At 46.5% G+C, this 14737-nt stretch overlaps 1 protein-coding gene across 7 annotated transcripts in view; it reads left to right on the top strand.

Annotated features, from left to right (window-relative positions):
- Gramd1b (GRAM domain containing 1B) overlaps positions 1-14737 on the top strand; it is a 169499-nt gene that overhangs the window by 68794 nt on the left and 85968 nt on the right. The window contains exon 1 of one of the 7 annotated variants that reach the window (XM_029482070.1): positions 3379-3396. The exons of 5 other annotated variants lie outside the window; for them this stretch is intronic. The gene's annotated coding sequence lies outside the window, so the exon portion shown is untranslated. Of the gene's footprint in view, positions 1-3378; positions 3397-3992; positions 4032-14737 lie in introns of those variants that run through there. One more of the 7 variants, XM_029482072.1, reaches the window with a different exon arrangement.

Raw genomic sequence — 14737 nt, 5'->3', positions numbered from 1 at the left:
GGAGGCAGAGGCAGGCAGATTTCTAAGTTCGAGGCCAGCCAGGGCTACAAAGTGAGTTCTAGGACAGCCAGGGCTATACAGAGAACTCTATCTTGGAAAAAAAAACATATATGTGTGTGTGTGTAATTTTCTGCTTCTTTTATTTTTTTCTTCTCAGAATATTCTTTGTACTCTGAAATATATACCTCCCCGACCATTGCAGGTTGTCTGTTCTGTACCAAATTACATTCTGTCTGAGGCTGGGGGGTTCAAGGCCTGAACTGCCTTAGGCTTCTGTTGATGCTCTCTCAACACTGCTGACACAAGTTCACCTTCCAGGGATGTGTGCCAGGTCTTGGTTGTTTGATTTATTGAGTCAGAGCTTGCCAAGTAGCCCCAGTTAGCCTGGAACTCACTATGTAGATCAGCGAGGCTCAAAGTGTGTGCAGTTGCTCCTGCCTCTGCCTTGTGAGTACACAAGGGATTACAGGTGTATACCACCTTTCTTACCCGGTGATAGTTCCTTAAGAACTGAGTAGGTAGATGGATTGAGTCATCGGAGAGACGAGGCAGACTCCAGTTTTCAAGGAATTTGTCTCTGTGCGATTTTGATGAAATAGAACGTCCTCTTTGGTAGGCACCAGCTTTCTGCCTTCTGTCTGCACATTTGATTGTCAGCCCAGGCACAGAGAGAGGATTGAAGGCCACACGGTAGTCAGAGGGACCTTGGCAGGCTTCTGAGTAAAGAGGACAGTGTGATATCTGTGGAGTGGCACAGTCCCCATGCTCTTGGATCTTTAAAGGAGTCTAGTGGGAGTACCCTCATTGAGTAGGAGAAAGGTCTCTCCTCTTCCTCCCCGCTCTCCCCCAGAAGATTCAACCATGATCATAGAATGGGACTTATTAAAAAAAAATTCTGCAGAGTTACAGAAATAGATGTGATAGAACCTTTACCTGCTGAGTGAGCTATCTATCTATTGCCTCAGCCTCTTAAATATTGGGATTAAAGGCATGAATCAATCTCTTGGCATTAAATTAGGATTTGTTTTGTTGTTATTTGCAGGGTTATGTAGCTCAGGCTGGCCCCAAACTTGCTATGTAGCTGAGAATAACCTTCAAGTTTTGATCCTCTTGTCTCCAGCTCTTACGTGTTAGGGTTGTTGCATGTATTACCATGTCCCGTTCATGAGTTGCTAGGGATTGAACCCAGAGCTTTATGCATGGGAAGCAAGCACTCCGCCAACTAGAGCTCCATCCCCTGCCTCTCACTTGGTGTCAACTGATATTTCCTATTTTCTAAGTCTTCAGGAATTGGGAGGAGACCGAGGAGATACAGAGAAGTGGTGGGAAACTGGGAATAGATTTCTGGAGGAAGATATGCATCCAATCATATAAGATTGAGTTCAATTTTCAGTTTCTCACTGTGTGACCTTAGACAAGTCACTTCACAGCTACAGATCTCAGGTTAATCATCTCGGTGTCACGGATCATAGAGTATTCAAGGAGATGATGGGATTTGGAGACACAACTTAAATTATGGAGCCCTGTGAAAACGGAGAGTGGACAGTTTCATTGCTCTGGTCATTAAGCCAGACTCGTATACATGGATGCGTGCTGGGTATAGTGTCTGTGTGGTGATGTTTTGGGGAAGAAAATAAGATCATTTTCTCTTTAAAAAAAGTGGCAGTAATTCAAAATGTTAACAAAAGAGTTGTATCCTTTAAGGGCTATATCCACTGTGATTGAATCAAACAATCATGACCAAAGGCAGTGCTGAGATTGGATTCCAAGAGACTTGTGTGTGGAGTAAAGAGGACTTCACTGCTCATAGATTGCCTTGTTTTGTTACCTGGCTTACAGGCATGTTGTGTTACTGAGACTCCTGCAGGGGAGGGGACAGCAGAGAAGACATCAAGGGACCTGCAGGCCAGGATGCCATTGCAGGGATATGAACACTTGGAAGTGTCCCTTGATGGTGAGTCTGGGTCAGGAAGGTTTGTCACCTGAGCAGGCTGGGCTAAGCAAGGATCTTATAGGGTCAGATTTCCTCCAGGTTATAGACACCATCTTCCTGATTGTCCAGGTAATATGGGGAGGCATGACCACACCTTCAGGTAGAAGCAGCGGACCTGTCTGCAGCCAGCCATATTTGCCTTGTCTACTGATGTTTTTGGTGTATGTTGGTGCCATATGTTTTTGTGTTAGGCTATGAAGTTGGGCTTACACCGAGTAAGGTAATAAGAATGAAGAGAAATGAGGGAGGGGAAGGACAAATGGTCTGGGGGCTGGGTTTTGAGCAGGGTCTCAGGAAGAAGGGAGGAGTTTGGAATTGAAGACATTTCTCCAAAAATCATAGGGTTTTTTTTGTAATTGTATCTTAAAAATGACATTTATTTATTTGTGTGTGTGTGTGTGCTTGCCCACACATAGCACAGTGCTCATTGTCGAGGTCAGAAGACAACCTGCGGACGTCAGTTTGCTCCATCATGTGTGTCCCAGGGACTGAACCCAGTTCTTCAGGTTTAGCAACAAATGCCGTACTCACTGAGCCATCTCCCTGGCCCAATAACAGATTTCCTGGTAGATTTATGTAGTAGAAGCCTGAGTGGAAACGACTTCTAGAGGCTGACATGCTTGCACTGACCTGCTAATTTTTTTTCTTCTTCTGTGACTTAGATCCGTAAGTTGTAAAGTGGATCTGTAAGCTTCCATTTTTTTTGATCACTCTCTATGGGCTTAAAATGCTGGACACAAGGGAAGCCTTGTCCTTACAAGGCCAGGTGGGCCTCACTCATGGGGAGGAGATGACCACGGAGGAGGATATGAGGCATGCTTGAGGGCTTGGATCTGTTTTGCCACACCTCACTTTCTGTGGGGGAAGTACAGCTTACAGCTTCTGCAGAGTGTTCTCTTAGGAGTGTTGCTGTCTTCCATCGGTGCCCGCTCCGGCAGACAGGATGCTTACAGTGAATACCGGCATGGTGCGTTGAGTGCGCTTTTATTTTCTTTTTTCTTTTCTTTCTTAGCAGTGCGAGCGGTCTGCTCTGCTTTTCCGCGAGACCGAGAGTACTCTGGCCAGTTCCTTTCACTCAGTGGCCCGCTGACAGATAGAGGCTCTCCCAAGCTGCCTGCTTTAAGGGCCAGAGAGGAAGCTGTAGTTGCTGCAAGCTGAGCTGACTGTCCCTGCCAGGCAGAAAACCTAGAGTGATGAATGGGGCTGGATGAAGTCATCCTGCTCCGCCAATCAGGCTGCTCCAACGGAGCTAGGGGCCTTTGCGGATCCAGCTTGGCTGCCTGCTGCTCTCTCATGCACCTTTAGACAGAGGCTGTGAGTCTCTGGGAGTGGAGTTGGGGGTGTGGGAACGGCCCGCCCCTGGCTTCTGTGTAGGCCTCAGTCAGTCTGAATGTTATTGCAAGGTGAGTGGCTTTACGGGGGAGTCCCTTTCCCTTCGCCTTCTCCACTTTGCTGTGCCACTCAGCGCGGTGCCTCCAGCTCCTCCTCGCACAGAACCAACCCCTGCTTCCGAGTGCCTGCACCTTAACACCTGCCCCCTCCAACCCAAACCTTCGCCCTGCCTTGTGAGCCAGCACTGGTTCAGCACCTTCCAGCAGCCTCTGTCCACATGTGCGCCTTGTCCTCATCTCTGGGTACCTACCAGTGATGGGGCAGTGATGGGGCAAGGCCTCCATTCTGCATCCTTCTCCCCCAGCAGGGGGAGCCTGGGGAGACCCACACTGCCCTTCTGAGACCAAGTACGAGGGGAGGGGAGATGGACTGACTGGGCCTCATGGGTATTTGTGGGGACATTGACCGCCCGCTTCCCCAACTGGCTGGGAACCCCCGGATGTTTTCCTCCATTACCAACTGAGGAGGTACCAGGGGGCCCCTCTGGAGAGTGGAAGCAGTTCTCATTCTCCTGGCCTTCCTTCCAGAGGGGGTGGTGTCCTCTTTCTGGGTGGACATTTGTGACTCTGCCTTTTCTCCCTGGATGGTGCTCTGCTCCTCAGGCCAAGCCGGGGTCATGGATCCGGCCGACGTGGCGACGGCAAAGGTAGGATGGAAATGCTGCCGGCCGCACTGTGCGTAAGTGGTTTCGCTCTGCGAGTTCCGCCTTTGGTTCACTTTTTCTCCCCTCCTCTCCCTCAGCCCAGCACTCACTGTGTCAGGAGAAGGAAATGACCTCAGGAGATGGGAGGGTGTGTCTCGTGCTACTCAGCACACCGGCCACCTCTTATCCACATATCTGAGCCTGTGGCTGGAGGAGAATAGGAATGTGGTCACGCCTAGGGCATTTGCCTGGACTCACTTTCCATTTCTGTCTTTTTCTTTAGCTATTGCTCAGCTTTCTGTTTATCTTCATCCTAACTGCCTTTGGCTCCCCTGTTCTCTGTCTTCCTCCTCTGCCTCTTCCCGATTCTCCTGCTCCATGGGCTCATCCTAATGCTGTCTCTCAACTTCTGTGTTCTTTCCCTTGCTGCTGTGTATGGGCTAGGTAGGAGGTTATGGACTGGACAGCCTTAGGAATGGAGACAGCTCATCCTGCAGCAGACATTGGCCTTGGAGCTGGTGAGACCTTGGTGCCTGAGTGACAGGCGATGTCCCTCCCCGAACTCCTAGGAGCTCCAATGACTGGCTGGTCTGAGCCTCTGCAGGGTAAAGGTGGGATGCTGTACCTATGGCCTTGGACACACCAGAGGGCGCTGTTGAATACTGTTATTATTCTGGACGCTACTGGCAATTAGAATTTTGCTTTTCTGTGTATTTTTCCAAACAAGGAGCCTGAGCCGTTGGTAGTAGATGGGGCACTGGAGGAGGCAAGTCTCAACAGCTCCTCCCCAACCCCTGTCCTGTGTACAAGGAGACACCTGTAGTTTGGCCTTTACTGGGGGCCTTGCTGTTTGGCCAGATGGCCGAGTCTCCATTCTCACAGAGGTGGAAGACTCGAAGAGGCTCAGACTTCTGGAGCAGGTTGGGTTCCCTGTGATGTGAATGGAAGAGAGTGTGAGAAAGGTGGCCCAATCAGCCAGGGTGCTGCAAGCAGAACTGTCTGGGCAGGTTCTCTTGGAATCATCAACTTGAGTGATTCTTCCATTCCTCTGTGCTGTGTGATTGGAAGGAAGTTACTTAACCTCTCTGAGCTTTCACCTTTTAGCCTATATGAAGGTGAGAATGACATTTATCTGTGGTTTACATCAGATGAGATCTGACGCACACTTGAAGAAGAGCAAGGGAAAGAACTCAAATGAGAACAGATTACCCAGGACTGCTTCTCTGCCTTCGTACTTTCACGAATACTTAAATAACCAACAAATATATGGGATGTCCAGCAAGGTGCTGTGCATTGGCTGTTATAGGGGCAGGCATCTGTGCTGTGTTTGGATCCAAAAGTGTTTGCTGTATGCAGTGTGCTGTCTGGTTGGGATGCTGCTGTCCCTGACTTGTGTGATGCTGAGCCAGTGATCTAGCTCTTGAACCTGTAAGTGGTTTGTCATCCACCTTCCGGCTTTATGGCATGATGGTAGGGTAAAGTCTAGGCAAGGCGTGGCCTTGGGGGCACTGGGGAGTTCTGGAGTGAGTTTGGAGAGATATGGTCATGTTGTGTCTGTATTGGCATGTAGGGGTGGAAGCCTACACAGCCCTGTTCTCCTTAGGCCATTCTATACCTTAGTCTAGGTCTCAGGTCATCTCTGTTCACTGCTGTAGAACCAGAACTCCAGTTGGATCATTCCTGAGGTTAGCGTTTGCTCTCAGGTTCTGGACCACAAAGTTGCTGGAACTGAGAGTATTCAATCCGAGGACTTCTTTAACCCTCTCTGATCCAAGCTCTTTGAACAGTTATTTCAGGCATCTTCCATCTGGCTTGTGAATCACCAAGCCATGAATTGGCTTTATAGTCCAAGGCCCATGAACCTCCCGCACTCTTAGGCAGAACTTGACACAGTATAACCTATGTGGCTTTATGAAGATGTCACCTGTGGTTTCCATCAGTTCTGCAGAAAGCTTATAACTCTAAGCTGAGGAATCTTGAGCTGATTCAAGATGCTTTCATAAAGAGGTTGGTTGTATAGGCCAGGTAGAAAGCCCGAAGCCCAGATTCAAAGAGACTATGTTATGGCTGGATGCCCTGGACCCATGAGAATATAAAAAGCCCGCGAATAGCTGAGTAAAAATTCATATTGTGATTCACGGGTCTAAATACACGTAAATGCCCCCTCTTACCTTAGCCCGCCCTGCTTTATTTCTGAGTTACTGTTTTCACATATTCCCCCAGCCCTAACACACTGAACTACGTTGCTACAGAAAGAAATAGCCTTTTTTTTTTTGAGGAGGTGTGGTCAGTCCTGATGACAGCATCCTTATTTGATTCCATTCATTTCCTGGAGGAGGGCTTGGAGGCGTGGCTTCACTTCCGGGAGTCTGGATTCTGAGATTCTATTCTCACGACCCTGCCCGTTTTGTTTCTTCAAGGTTCCAGTTTAAGATTGAGGTATCTCAGGTTTTAATCTGTGAAGGTATATGAAGGATAGCTTGCATTCAGACAGTTTTTGATCTCTTGAGAACAGAGACTAGAAGCATTTTTGAATCCTTCGTTCAGTGGAGGTGTCGTAAATGCCATTGATGGGGCAGCAGAGCCAGGTATGGGGGTTCAGAGAAGAATAGCACATGCCATGTGGGCGGGCGCTCATCAGCTTTGGGGGAAGGCAGGTAAGAAACAGGTTATGGCAGCTCAAGATAATGACAGTCAGCTGAGCTTATTGGTGCACACTTTCAATCTCAGTACTTGGGGAAGCAGAGGCAGGTGGATCTCTGTGAATTTGAGGCTGGTCTGGTCTATACAGAGAATTCCAGAACAGTCAGACCTACATAATAGAGAAACCCTGTTGTAAAAGCTGAAACAACAGCAACAACAATAAACAAAACCAAAACCTAAACAAAGCAAAAAAACAAGGCAATGAGGGCCAGAAGAGAAATGACTATCCCTGGGGGAACACAGAAGTACTTTCTGATTTGGCGGGCTGGGAAGGAGGTGGTCAGGAAAATGAGACAGTGGGCAAGGGGAGAGCTGTGACTGGAGGTACACGATTCTGAGTTCAGATTCTAGCATGACCATCCTCTCTCTCTGTGAGCTTGAGTGAGTTACCTTGGCCTCTGCTGGTCTGTTTCTTTGTCAGTAAGGACATCCACACCACAGAGCTGCCTTGGAGATTCAAGGACATTGCTGGGTTTGGGTGGATGGTCACTGATGGCAGCTGCTCATGGAGACCTTCTCAACAGCAGAGGGAGACCGCAAGCAGGTGTCTCCGTGCTTGGGATTTAGCTAGTGTGTAGAAGTCAAGGCCAAAGACAAAATGAGAAATACAAGCACAGAATAGAAATGTGCTGAGAGCCTCATAAGATACTGAGATAGCCAAAAATGCTGGGGATAAGAACTCTGAGCTATCATCAGACCTGCTTAGGAGCCAGACCCTCCCACTTCCTGGTAGACAGACAGGATAGTTTCTGTATTTCGCTCCAGCTTTTGATATTATATTTACATATCAATAAACTGTTCTTTTGAGGTAGGGTTTCATAGGATAGCCCAGGATATCAGGATGAAACTCAGACTAGCCTTAAATTCAAAATAATCTCCCTGCCTCAGTTTATCCATTGCTAGGATTAAAGGCATGAACCATCATGCCTGGCTCATTTTATTTTTATTATTTTTATTTTTATTTTTATTTAATTTAATTTTATTTTTTAACATGTTGGTCTTCCTATATTAGGTCAGGAACTCCTTGAGCACTGAGATTTATGGTGTTTGTTTGTTTGTTTATTTGTTTTTTTATATTGAGATAGGGTTTCTCTCTGCAGCCCTGGCTGTCCTGGAGCTCACTCTGTAGAGCAGGTGGGCCTTGAACTCATAGAAGTCCACCTGCCTGTGCCTACTGAATGCTGGGATTAAAAGTGTGCACTCCTATTGCCCATTGAGTTTTTATGCTTTTGTTTGTTTGTTTGTTTTTAAGTTTACAGATGCTCTGACATCTTTTGCTTTCCACAGGAAAAGATCTACTACTCATTAATGTTTGGTAGATTAAAGGTAAAGACCAAATTGGAGAGAGTGCAGCAGCAGATAGAAAGAGGAGAACTGATGGGTAACAAATGGTGGTAGAAGAGAAACTTTAGCCATAGTTTGGACCTAGGACTGACTGGACTTACAGTCTAATAAATGGGAGCTGAGAGGGAAGGAATATAAAGGTGAGGTCTCCATCTCTCAGTGACTTGATAATGATGCTGCCATCCATTGAGGTATTACATCAGGTTGGAGTCAGGAGGCGTAGACCTGGAGTGAGACAATTTGAGTGCCATGAGCCATCTAGGTTAAGCTGTCTAGGAACAATGGAAGTCTGTGTCTGAGGTCAAGGGAGTGGTTGTAGATGCCCATAGAAACTTGGGTGTCATCAACATATCTCCAAGGCATTCTTAAAGCACTCACGTCTCATTGGTAACCTCTGTGACCCACATGACATTGAAGGACAGAGACCTTCAGAAGACCCCCATCTCAATTCTCAAGTCACCTGTAGCTGATCACGAAGCCTCGGAGTCACAGTGCCCCTTTTCCAGAGGGAGACATTTCCAAATGTTTTTTTTTCTTTAATCCAAGAAGGGTAACCATACTAAATGACCACTTCCATAAAATGACCACTGCTCCTACTTACATTTAAAAAAACAATTTAACATGAAATTAAAAAGGAGGTCCTGTTGAAAATTAAATAAATATATTGATCCTTTTGAAATTTACTGTGTTGCTCTAACTATTCCCAAGCTCACCATGGATCCATGCACAACCTTCATCATGGGGACCAGATATAGGGTGGATGCCTTTAATCCCAGCACTTGGGAGGCAAAGGCAGGAGGATTTCTGAATTTGAAGATGACAGGGCAGACCCTGTCTCAAACCAAGCCAAACCTATATCATGATCCGTACCAGCCTCTGGGTGCCCCTGAGCCATCAAATATGACCAGTGGCATAATCTAAGAGGCTATAGGTTCATTTATTATGAGTGTTAACCACAAGACAAAGGAAGTAGAACTATTAACTTCCTTGTAGTAGGCTGGTCTAATGTCTTTTGGGATGTTGAAAGACTGTTTCTAGTATCAGAACCCTTAGGTGATTCTCACAGCCCCCAACACACGCCACTGCTGCCTTCTCAATCCTGTGCAAAATAAGAAAATATCCTGAAGGTAGAAAGTAAGTCAAAATCCACACTCATTCAGTGCAGCCTGCTCTACCCCAAAAAGCTTGTATTTCTTGGCAGTGATGGCAACAGTACACATTAGCAGCACAGTTTTGGACCTGCCATGCAAGTAGGAAGTGCCTATCTCAGTAAAGGATGACATCAAATACTGGGTACCATTTTTGGGCCAGTGCTCTCAAATAAAGACCAGACCAATCAAGAAATAATTGTCACAAGCTGACTCTGTGTAGGGTAGCTGAGCCTCCCACCATGACTCGTCAGCTGATAAATGAGCGAAATGTTTACAAACTGTGTTCACTTTGAAAGCCAGAAGTGAGATATCTTGATTAGATAGGCCTCTCCCTGGGAACTATTGTTTTAAACTCTGTTATTTGGTTAATGTCTTATCCTTTTAAAAGTTAAAGTCCAATGAGGCCATTGGGCCTGTCTTTGCAATGTTACACTAAGCCTGGGTCATGAGTATAGTGTCCATTCAGTGAATATGGACCTAATAAATGCCACACACAGAAAAGACACAAAGATATCTAGGTTCCTGATAAATACTTAATTCCGTGGGAATGCTTTGTAAATAGTTGATCTCTTGTATTGTTTAAGGCAATACAGGTCCATAAGAATAGTATAATAGGAAAAACTTGGAAAAGGTAGAGGCATGTGCAAGAAGTAGTGCAGGAGCAGTTGGCTCTTCTAGTACATCGTGGTGGATCTGTAGACGCTGGGTAGAAATCTCCTTGGAGGTTAGAATGCGTTCATCACTTACTTGCTTCATGTACATTATAAACTTCTGACTGCCTGGTGCCTCTGCTGCTGTCATTGCCCTTTTGAGTTAGTGATGGGTCTGAGGCTTAGAGAAATAAGCATACTTCCTTAAGGGCATGGCTGTGAGGTGTGGATTTAGACTGAAGTCTGATTCTAGAATCCGGTTGCTAAACCATGGTATATTCACCTAGAACTAAGGCGAGTCTGGGGTCTGTTAGCTTACAGGCAATTCTATCAGGCTCCTCCCAGAGACCTAGCAACAACTTAAGGTCATCATATACCAGATGTGGGCTGGATATAAAAGGACTGCCCGCCATCCCAGCTCTCACTCTTCCCCTTGCTCCCACCCTCTCTCCCACCTTTATCACTTCTCTCTCATCCTCTTCTTTCCTTCTCTGTGGTCTCCTCTTCTCTAACCTCATGGCTCTGTTCCTGTCTGTCTGCCTGTCTACATGTCCATTCATCAGTCCCTGCCCTTTTCTCCAGGTCCTCACTCCTCTCCCTTCCCCCAGGAAGCCCCTTTGTACCAGATCTGTTAATGTGTAATTACACAAGGAGCATCCCTTGGCATGGGTCCGACAGGTGCCTGCCCACTGCATTATATTCCATAACAGGGTCAGTTGAGAACATGCCTCCTCAAGGATGGTTTTAGGAACATGCCACTTCTTTGCCAACAAGAGATTCTTTCGCTATCTCCTTGGCCAGGAGACTTTGACTGTGGAAATGAGCAACACTCAATTCATCTGTCATTCTTGCCCTCCCACCTCCCCTGACCCCCATGGCAGTACTCATGTAGCTTAATTAAAAAGGAGAACTGCTCACATGGGTAGGAGAGCAAGCAGCAGCTGCTGTGGGTGGGTGGATAGGTGTTCCCTCTCCAGGGAATCAGAGTCTGTGAGGCCCTGCCTGACTTCTATCCATGATTCACCTGGAGCCTAGAGGAGCAGCAGGGCCATTAGAAACCTGCCCCGTCCTTCCTTGTGGCATGCGACACTTGTGTCTCTGCTGTGTGTATAGTTACAATGCTGAAGGGAGGCCATTGTCTCTTTCTTTGGTGGTGGGGTAGGATTTCTGTGGTTAGTCTGACGATCAGTCTTCAGCCTTCTTGGAGCTGCCCTTCTGTCTGTGGGGAGAAGAGTTCTTCTGAGACAAGACATGAGGATGTGTTTGGCATGCAGATAAACCAATCTTGAGGCAACAGGTGGGCCTTCGGGAAGTGGGAGTGGTTTTGGAAGGGGATGAGAAGATGGGATGGATCTTCTTAGGCATGGCATGAAGGCTGTCCTCTTTGAGAGTTCCTCTGACAGAACCAGGGACATTCTTGTGTCCATCAAGCCAGTTTCTTTGGAAGGAGACTACCTAGCTGGGTGTCACCCTTACCCTTTTATGTCAGTACTCAGGAAGCAGAGGTAGGAAGATAACCTCAAGGCCAGCCTGGGCTACAGAGTAATGTCTTCCTTGTCTTAAAAAAAACCAAAACTAAAGCAAACAAAACAAAACACCAGGTATGTTAAGAGCAGGAAAAAGAAAGAGAAGTTTAGCTGGGTTCTCAGCCAGCATGAGTGTAGCTGATCGTCTCTGTGCCACCAGGCAATGGAGGGTCCTAGGCTAGAGAGGGCAGAGGTCCTGTGTTCCTAGGTATCCCTTTGTCGTTTAGCTTTTCCCATTTTTACCAATGACCACTGTCTTAGTTATTTTTCTACTTCTGTGAGGAGACACCATGCCCAAAACAACTAATAAATAAAGAGTTTATTAGGAGCTTGCTTACATTTCCAAAGGGTTAAAGTCTATGATCATTGTGAAGGGGAACATGGCCACAGGCAGGCAGGCAGGCAGGCAGGCAGGCAGGAAGGCAGGGTGCTGGAGCAGCAACTAAGATCTTTTACTTCTGATCTGCAAGTATGAAGCAGAAAGAAAAGGCAGAGAAGAAGAGCTAACTGGGAATGGTGTAGGATTTTAAAAGCTCAAAGTCCACCCCATGACACACCTCTTCTAACAAGGCCACACCCCCTAATCCTTCCCAAACAGTCTCACCAACTGGGGACCAAATGTTCAAATCCATGAGCCTAGAGCGGCCCTTCTCATTTAAACTTTCACAACAGCTTTTCTTGAACTTGCTCAGGAGCCTGGTCCCATGTTAGCTACCCTGCTTCTAAAATCTACCAGGGTCCAAGTCTCTTGTGTAAAGTGACTTGCTTGTATATAACATGTATTCATATTAAGTCATATCTAGGCTACTTATAGTGCCTAGCGCAATGTAAACATTATCTAAATGGTTGTTGTGTTTCATTGTTTGAGGGAGTGAAGTCTGAGCATGTTCTGTAAACAGGCAGCCTTTTCTGGGAATGTTGTATCCAAGTTTGGTAGAGTCCTGGATGCTGGACATGTGAGGCAGAGGGCATGATGTGCCACTCATCCAGGAGTGAGTGGTGGCTGGTGATGTTATGAAAAGAACTGGACATCACCAAACTCTGGTTTCTTCCGTTAACAAATGTTAACCCTTTCCTGTTTAACTGTTTAATATTTAAGACTCTTTCCTGGGTCACCATGAGGTTCATAAGACAATAAGTATGTGGTCTCCACTTAATATTCTGGAGTGGTGTATTGCCTGCCCTTGGCATCCCTGTCCTGTTTTCCCTTTCCTGGGGGCAGGATGGAAGCTAGAGTTGATTGGAATCTGGTTTTGGCACTGATCCTGCTGTTGTTGCCTGAAGGAGCATTCTGGATTAACAGATTGTGAAAGGGGGAGCAGAGATGGAAGTGATTTTGTCCCTTTTCTGAAAAAAAAATTCAACTTCAAGACCTTATGTGAGTCCTTAGGGTCACAGAGGCAGAAGGAAACAGACACAAAAAGCCTGACTTACTTTGCCCATATGTCTATCAACGTCTCCTAGCCTCCTGCAAGGCACCCACTCCCTGAGTGGTGGGGCTAGAGGGCTGGGGTGGGCACCAAGGGTACTAAGGACAAGGGGGTGCTCCGGAGGCTCCAGGCTGAGAGCTGACACAGATGGACAGACCATAAGGCAAGGCCAATGCCTACAGCCCACACTGTCACCCCAGAGCCAGTGACTAATAGTGGCAGAGGGTGGGGAGTGGTGAGTGCTGAGACAGGGAGGAGGAGGGAAGGGGAAGGACAGGGAAGTGGCAGGGAGCACCTGATCAGTGCAGCCCTGGCCATCTGCCGGCCCCTCACACAGCCTCCATTGACTGCAATTTGGAGTTTGGAAGAGGATTCTGGCTAGGGGGTGATGAGGAGGCTTGTTGTTGCAGTGGAGTGTTTGGGAGGCTGTGCCCTCCCCCCAAAGCGCCTCTCTTGCTTGCTTCCTGACCTCCAAAAAAAAAAAAGCTCCTTAAATATAACACTCTCGGGTGCCTGATGACTCTCCTGCCTGAGCTTGGAGCTTTGATTCCCCAGCGTGTGACTGCAGCACCGCTCTGCCCCAGTTTTGCCAGCAACTAGAGGCATGCCACTCTGACTGCGATGCTGCTACAGCTAGCTAGCTCTGCTGCCCCAGGGAAGGAATGGGTAGAGGAACTGTGGCCAGAGTCCGAGAACTCAGAGATACAAGGAGAGCCTCAGGGATCTGGCCATCCATTTTCTGCTCCAGATACAGAGCTATTTGCTTGGAGTGACTTAGCAAGGTCGGGAGGAGGCCCAAGCCTGTGTTTTTGGGGAAGAACCCCCACGGGGAGGTGAAGTCAGAAGTTCTGAATTCTCCCTTGAGTTATTCTCCTTGGCCAAATCCTTGTGTGGACCCTGACTCTTGAGTTTACAGTTTCTGGACTTGCTTGGGCCAAGAGTCTTGGGTATGCAGAGGTCATCTGTTTCAGTTGAATGGTGACCTCTGTTACCTTTCCAGTCCCTATTTTGAATGAGGCAAGAAACTTCAGTCATTGTTTTTGTAGGGTAAGACAGTAAACAGCGCCAGGAATTTGGAGGAGGCCAAGACCAAAAAAAAATCCCCCCAACAAAACAAAAACAAAAACAAAACAAAAACAAAAACAAAAAAACCACATTCAAAAAAAAAAAAATAAAGGCAGGTGAAATAAACTTTTTAACTCAGTAAAGTTTAAAAGAATCACCCCAGGAAACTTAGCATAACACAAACCAACTGTACGTTGATCCAATGGGTATCTGTGAGCCACAGCCCCAAACAAGTACTGAAAAACAAATATTATAAAAACACTGTCATGGTCAGACCTTGTCTCATATCAGAGAAGATGGATTTGGCAGTGGCCTCTGGTTACTCTGTTAACCTAAGCATCAAGTAGGGTATTTACAGAGACATAAATACAAGAGGATATTTAAAAGAGAATATTTAAAATACTCAATGACAAACAGGAAAAAACACGTCTCATTGTCACAGTCTGATTTGGGGAGAAAAAAGGACAAAATGCAAATTAGGCATAAAGCATAAAGAAGAGTAAGTGACGTTCTGTCCACTAGCATCATTCTGTTGATCAACTTTATGAAGGACTTGCTGTTCTCACATCATTCTCTTGACCAACTTTGTGGAGGACTTGCTATTCTCTTGACCAACTTTGTGGAGGACTTGCTATTTTCTTGACCACCTTTGTGGAGGACTTGCTGTTCTCTTTGTTGCTTGTTCCTCTTTTCAACATCAAGGTTTAGGATTAGTTTTTTATTGTGCAGATATGAGTTTTATGTATTCTTTGTATGTTTACAGACGAACGTATAAAGATCTTCATTGACTTCCTTTCTGGTTTAGTATTTTTTTCTGAGGTTTATCCGCTTTGTTGTGTA

Source organism: Mus caroli, chromosome 9, assembly GCF_900094665.2.
Source record: "Mus caroli chromosome 9, CAROLI_EIJ_v1.1, whole genome shotgun sequence".
NCBI classification, from domain to species: Eukaryota; Metazoa; Chordata; class Mammalia; order Rodentia; family Muridae; genus Mus; species Mus caroli.
The sequence above is the reverse complement of the archived record's forward strand: the minus strand, read 5'-3'. Positions and strand labels throughout refer to the sequence as shown.